Below are 7,260 nucleotides of genomic sequence, written 5' to 3' on the forward strand. Positions count from 1 at the left end.
GATTGCACATTGCAGTGTGACTGTTCCTGATTTCTCTGTAACATGACACTCTCTCTCTTTCTCTCTCTCTCTCTCTCTCTCTTTCTCTCACACACACATATACACACTCGCACACACTGTCTCCGATGAGTTGGCTGCACGCTGTTTCCCAAAGCAAGCTCTCCTGTTCTCTCGGCAATGATTTATTTATTTATGCAAAACCGCTGGGTGGGATTGGATTCTCGGCTCCCGCCTACTGCAAAGCCCACCAGTCCCTAAAGTGCTGTTCATCAGTTCTTTGAAGAAGGACTTACTGCAGTCATTTATAGCTGCAAATAAGCCATGGTAAGGATAAAGGGGCAAGGTTTAGGTTGCAGGTCCCCTTTTCTCGCAGTCATGGGCCTGATATCAGGTGAGGTAAAATTCCGTGGCCACACCTGAATGTCCCTTATCGTCATAGAACACTTTAGAATAGAATAGAAAAACAGAGTTGGAAGGGACCTTGGAGGTCTTCTAGTCCAACCCCCTGCCCAAACAGGAAACCCTACACCACTTCAGACAAATGGTTATCCAACATCTTCTTCAAAACTTCCAGTGTTGGAGCATTCACAACTTCTGGAGGCAAGTTGTTCCACTGATTAATTGTTCTAACTGTCAGGAAATTTCTCCTTAGTTCTATATTGCTTCTCTCCTTGATTAGTTTCCACCCATTGCTTCTTGTCCTGCCCTCAGGTGCTTTGGAGAATAGTTTGACTCCCTCTTCTTTGTGGCAGCCCCCGAGATACTGGAACACTGCTATCATGTCTCCCCTAGTCCTTCTTTTCATTAAAGTAGACATGCCCAGTTCCTGCAACCGTTCTTCATATGTTTTACCCTCCAGTCCCCTAATCATCTTTGTTGCTCTTCTCTGCACTCTGCACTCTGCACTTTAACATCTTCTTTGGCTCTCTGTTCCAGACAACACTGACATTTGTTTTCCTGACACCAATTGAGAAGTAATGAACTTTGGCCAGTGCATCTGCATGGTTTGGTCTTTTGTATATAGCCGTGATGGTGAACCTATGGCATGTGTGCCCAAAGTGGCACGTGAAACCATGTCGCCTGGCACATGCGCCGTCATCCATTCCTCTTCTGGGTTCCTGGTATGCATGCGCATACAATGATCAGCTGGCCTTTGCACGTGCAGCAGTGCTGAAAACCGGAAAAGCTGGTTTTCCGTTTTCCTGCCTGAGCATGCGCGCCGGCCAGCTGATTGACACATGGCAGTAACTGGAAGACTTGCTGGCCGGCATGCATACGTACGCCAGAAACCGGAAGTACCTTATCCGGCGCGCACATGCCCCGTGGGCAGCTCCTCTTCCTGCTCGCGGCCCTGACGAGTGTGCACACGCATGTGAAGCATTCGTGTGCACGCAAAGTATTCCCTTTTTGGCACGCACACTCCCTTTTCAGCCCTTGGTGCCGAAAAGGTTTGCCATCATTGGTATACAGGTCTCTGCATTCTTTTGGCACATTGGCATTTCACACCCATGAAGGAAATTATTAATCCAAACTCCAATATTTAATGAGCGGCACAGAGGTGTAGGGTCTGGATGTATGGGATTATCATCTGAAATCGGCATAAATATAGTTTTTGACTAAATTCTGGGTAAGATTAAAGAACGGATTCTCTCTTATGCTAATCATGTCAGGGCAAAACTAATTCAGGGTTCACAGAGAAGCAGAAGATCCATAATCCTGTTCTAAATATTTCACTAATCAAAATAATGTTGGTAACTGCCAGCCTGCTGACTATGAGCCTCGGTGGCGCAGTGGTTAGAGTGCAGCATTGCAGGCTACTTCTGCTGCCTGCTGGCTGCCTGCAATTTGGCAGTTCAAATCCCACCAGGCTCAAGGTTGACTCAGCCTTCCATCCTTCCGAGGTGGGTAAAATGAGGACCCAGATTTGTTGGGGGCAATAGGTTGACTCTGTAAACTGCTTAGAGAGGGCTGTAAGGCACTATAAAGCAGTACATAAGTCTAAGTGCTATTGCTGCCTTTACAGAAAGGTAGCCATTGTATTCTTGGATAGGAGGAAGATGAATATACTGAATAGAAGAAGCTATTCCATGCGATAACAGATTTTAAATGCAATTTATGCAGAGAAGTGGCATGGCAGATTGTGGAATGTGACATAACCTTGGCATCTTTCACTTCAGCTGGGTCCTAATCAGGGGTGGGTTCCACTTACCTTTACTACTGGTTCGCAATGGGAGCGCGCGCGGATATCGTCAGTGATGACATCAGGGCAGGTGGGCCGAGCACCCTGCAGCTGGTTCGCACGAACCGGACTGAACTGGGAGCAACCCACCCACTGGTCTTAGTACTTAGACTAAGTTGAAGCCACACACAAATGGCTTTCAAAATTGCCCACCAAAATTGTGGACGCAGAAACTCAGTGAATGATTTCTCCAAACTTCTCAGACAGTTCTCCACTTTAGCAGTCACAAAAGCACCATTACTCAAAAAAAACTCAAAAGGGAAGGGGGGGTGAAATTTATTCCTAAGGGTTTCCACTTGGGTTTAACAGCAGTCTAGGAAGCCAAAGAGGCTCCAGACTGCTGGGGAGATATTTGTAAAACGAAAGACAGAATGTTCACGTTCAGCCCTCGGCCACCTCACAATGAAATGCATACAAGAACAGCACGTTCCATTCATCGGGAACTTTGAGAAAATCTTCTCTTTTGAAATAATTTCCGTAGCATTGCTTTCCTTTCTTTTGACAAATGAAATGAAAACGAAAGCAAATGTAGCAGAAGGCAAAAGGGAAGTAAATCATCACTGAGCTAACTGAAGGAGAACCTCTGTTGCCTACATTTTTATTTTTTATTTTTTTGCTTCTGTTTTTCTAACTTTGGTGGTCTCCTAAAAATTAGCGAGAGATGTACCCCAAACATAGAAATATGAGTGGAAATATAGCAGGAAGAGGCACAGAAGATGCATACAACTGACACAATGAGGAAGTTTTGAAGATGTCTTAGGTCTTACATCTCCTTTCCAGAGCCTTCTCTTCTCTTCTCTTCTCTTCTCTTCTCTTCTCTTCTCTTCTCTTCTCGTCTCGTCTCGTCTCGTCTCGTCTCTTCTCTTCGCTTCGCTTCACTTCGCTTCTCTTCTTCCCTTCCCTACCCTACCCTACCCTACCCTACTCTACTCTACTGCATATTGCTGACACTCTACATATCATTGCATCCAGTGGTGGGGTTCAAATTCTTTTTACTACCGATTCTGTGGGCATGGCTTGGTGGGCATGGCAGGGGAAGTAAAATCTCCATTCCCTCCCCAATCCAGGGGAAGGTTACTGCAAAATCCCCATTTCCTCCCGATCAGCTGGGACTCGGGAGGCAGAGAATAGATGGGGGCGGGGCCAGTCAGAGGTGGTATTTACCGGTTCTCCGAACTACTCAAAATTTCCACTACCGATTCTCCAGAACTGGTCAGAACCTGCTGAATACCACCTCCGATTGCATCCATGCAAAAACTCAGAAAACAATCTCTAATAATGCTACACCTTGTTGATATAATACTAGGAATAGAAGATTGTTTAAATTCTGATAGGACTCAGAATGCTCATAGGAGAATAGAGGGCAGCAAATACTGAATTGAGAGAAAAAAAGAAAAATAATCTAAAAATATTTAGGATGATACATTAACATCAGAGAGAGAAGAAATTTGGTAATGGAGATGATGGTGATAGTTAATGGTGCTTCGGTGGCTAGAATGGACCTAGACAGTTCTATTGCGTGTTGAACATGGCCTGCTGATTTTAATCCAACCAAAAGTAATTATTGATTCAGCGGTTTTTGTACTGCAGGTGGTACATTTGCTCTTAAGAAAGAGGAAGCTCATGGTACACACAATGAGATTTTGGTGAGCACAACTCACCAAAGAGGGAAAGCGCTGTGGGACTTAACACAGAGGACATAAAGGTAAAGGTAAAGGTTCCCCTCACGCATATGTGCTAGTCGTTCCCAACTCTAGGGGGCAGTGCTCATCTCCATTTCAAAGCCAAAGAGCCAGCGCTGTCCGAAGACATGTGGCCAGCATGACTAAACACCAAAGGCGCACGGAACACTGTTACCTTCCCACCAAAGGTGGTCCCTCTTTTTCTACTTGCATTTTTTACATGATTTCAAACTGCTAGTTTGGCAGAAGCTGGGACAAGTAACGGGAGCTCACCCCATTACGCAGCACTAGGGATTCGAACCTCTGAACTGTCGACCTTTCGATTGACAAGCTCAGCGTCTTAGCCACTGAGCCACAGTGTCCCTTTTTACAGAGGGCATAGGGGCCCTCAAAAGATAGGGGGAAAAGAATATTAAAAGTTTGCCTATTAGAGGGTCAGCAGCTAGATTCAGACCAGTTTCTAACTCGCCTAACTGAAATTTATTTATTTATTTATTATATTTCTATACCGCCTTTCTCCCATAGGACTCAAGGCGGTGTACAGTCAAGAAAAATATAGACACACAAACATCATAAAATTGCTAATTAAAATTATTACTTAATTTGGTCAATTAAATAAAACCCAGAATTAGATAACATTTAAAAAATAAACCAAGTTCCCAAACCTTACTAAATTTCTTAAATCTAGATAAGAATCCTTCCAGTATTTAGCAACACAAAGGTGTGCCTTAAGAATTTAGAACCAAATTCTAAATTTGGTATGACAAAGGGCACCCTCAAAACAGCAATGGATTGGAGCAGCTTGCTCGTATGGTAAAAAATAACACCAAACTTTACAATGAAACTGCCCTGCCCTCACACTAGGGTTAGGACAGGTTCCAACTATTCTGCCAAGATACAGAGGTTTGTTTGAAGATTGTGTTTAAAAAAAGGCTCCCTACACTAAAATATTGGAATTAATGGCTTGAGGCGACGAATCCTTCTTAAGCACAATAGCTCCATTGACCTGCAATCTCTATGGCTTCTTTCTGAATTTTCTGGCCAACACCGTGCCCATTGAGGTTTGTCGGACTCATATAGACACGCTGATAGAAAGGAGCCTGAGGCTCCTGTGAGGTGTGCTTACTCAACACGCATGCTGAAAAATTGGCCTCTGGAACGGAGCTCCCTTCTGACTCCTGGCCTGTCATTTACACAGTTTAAATGAACGTTTTCGCATGCGGTCTGTGCTGAAAGTTGCTGGCAAGGAGGCTCGTATCCGTCTCTGGATGGGGCTCGCTTTCAAGAGCGTTTTGAAGGAATGGACCATTGGGGAGTTTGTTGAAGAGCCAGAGAAAGATCTGTTTCCCTTCAGTCAAATAAACCTTTGAAGAACCCAAAGCAAGGAGTGTATTATTTTCTCCCCCTCCTGTGAGCAGCCATATCCTTTTTGCAAGCCGCTTGTTTTCTTAAATAAGATTTTAGTGTCTGCCTGACAGGAAATCCTTCCTTAATTTCTTTGAATGCCGTTCCTTGTCATTTAGCAGCTCCAATGAATGTTGTACTTTCGGTATGCTTAGCAAACATTCCCCTATTAACAGATATCCTCTCTCAACAGCTTTTCATCATGTGTATACATTAGCTACCCTCATATATTGAGAGGTGCCGAGGAAATGTTTGTTCATTTCTGGAGAACATTTAGTGGATTTTTCCTAAGCTTCCTGACTGAGATATGCAATAGAGTGTCAGCAGCATATTGATGCTCCTGCACCCCATGCTGACGGATGGCATCCTCCAACAACATCATGTAAATGTTAGAAAGAAGTAGAGAGAGAGCAGAGCTCTGAAGATCCCCGTGTTGTGGTTCGCCAGCAGCCTGTGGAGCTGGCAGCAGAGTCGGACAATGAGGAGGCTGAGGAAGAACATGGGCCAGTCCTGGAGGCTGGGGAAGGCCTGGATGAGGGCTCTGCATCGGAGGCAGAGATGAGGCCACGGCCATCTGGGAGTGATGTGCGGACTCCGGAGCCTCCAGAGGCTGACAGCAGAGAGGCAGAGGAACAGGAGGAGCCTGTTCCTAGTGCATGCATGAGAAGAGCTGCCAGAAGGCAAGAGCAGCTGAGGCAAAGGGGACGACTCAGGAGTAAGGCCAAGAGATGATTGGCCCCTCCCTTAAGGCTTAAAAGACCATTAACGGCTCTTGGGCTCTTTGTCAGAAAACAACGTTGATAGATTTGTTTCTTGTCTTGCTGCATTTATTTCTTGTCGGTGTCTTCTGCTTCTGAACTTTTGCCAAGGAAAGCCTTTGGCAAGTTGCCTAATTAGACCAAGGTTGGTGATAAAGCTGAAGAATTGTGTTATGAAGAATTTGTTTTGAATTAGTTTGGACTACTAGAATGAGTTAATTCTCAGCTGTTCTAATAAAGTCTGTTTGTTTCGAACTAATTACGTCTGATAATACCTACTTGGGCCTGGGTCACAACACCCCACAAGGCAAGGGTCCAAGGCTAGACGTCTCCCCCTCCCCATTATTAAATAGAACTGGCCCCGGAGGAAGGAAGAGAGCCATTGCAACATAATGCTTCCTACCACCAGTGTATTAAGCCAGTCCAGAAAGACACCATGCTTGATGGTATTGAAGACTGCTAATAGATCAAGGAGGGCCAGGATGCATGTGTTCCCTTGGCCCGAACCCTTCTGAGATTACAGAGATTACAATCTAATCTGTTTCAATCCCATCTTGAATTCCAACAGAAAAGAGCCCAGATCAGTGGTGAGTTTCTACCGGTTCTACCGGTTCAGGTGAACCTGTAGTGGTGACGGTGGGAGGCTCCGTCCACCCACCCAGATGTCATCACGGATGCTCTGTGCATGCGCGGAAGATTCTGCGCATGCACAGATGTGACACGCACGAGCGAAGCGAGCGCGCACGCTCACATTTGTGAACCAGTAGCAAAGGTAAGTTGAATCCCACTACTGGTCCAGTTAGCCCACTTCCTCTAGGATGCTTCGTAATTGCAGTCCCACCATGATCTCCATCTCCCCAACGTTTTTCTGGGGATGGATCACTGCTTCTTTCAGAGCTTCCAGGACAACCATCACACTCAAGGTTTCTCCCTATGGGCAAACTTAGAAAGGATTTAGGATGCTTGCAAATTCAAGGTGCTTGTCTTATCATGTCTCACGTGGGATGTACCATCTGGCAGGTACCCAGAGGAGAGCCAATCTGTTGCACCAACTCTACTGGTTCTGCTTGTCCAGCTGAGGCTTGTTGTGCCTGGTTGAGCTTGCACCTTGGTTGTGTTGACTGTGTGGTTATTATCTTGGTTCCTATGTTTGTTATTTTTTGTTTTCAATGTTTTT

General features: G+C 45.2%; 1 long non-coding RNA gene across 1 annotated transcript; it reads left to right on the top strand.

Moving 5' to 3' along the window:
* Positions 1-301: 301 nt before the first annotated feature.
* Positions 302-6,342, top strand: LOC148113170 (uncharacterized). Its single transcript, XR_015728469.1, has 2 exons — positions 302-3,944; positions 5,519-6,342. It is a non-coding gene; the product is annotated as an uncharacterized LOC148113170 (long non-coding RNA).
* The last annotated feature ends 918 nt before the right edge of the window (positions 6,343-7,260 follow it).

This window comes from Pantherophis guttatus, chromosome 6, assembly GCF_059756535.1.
Source record: "Pantherophis guttatus breed Tessera chromosome 6, ASM5975653v1, whole genome shotgun sequence".
Classification (NCBI taxonomy): Eukaryota; Metazoa; Chordata; class Lepidosauria; order Squamata; family Colubridae; genus Pantherophis; species Pantherophis guttatus.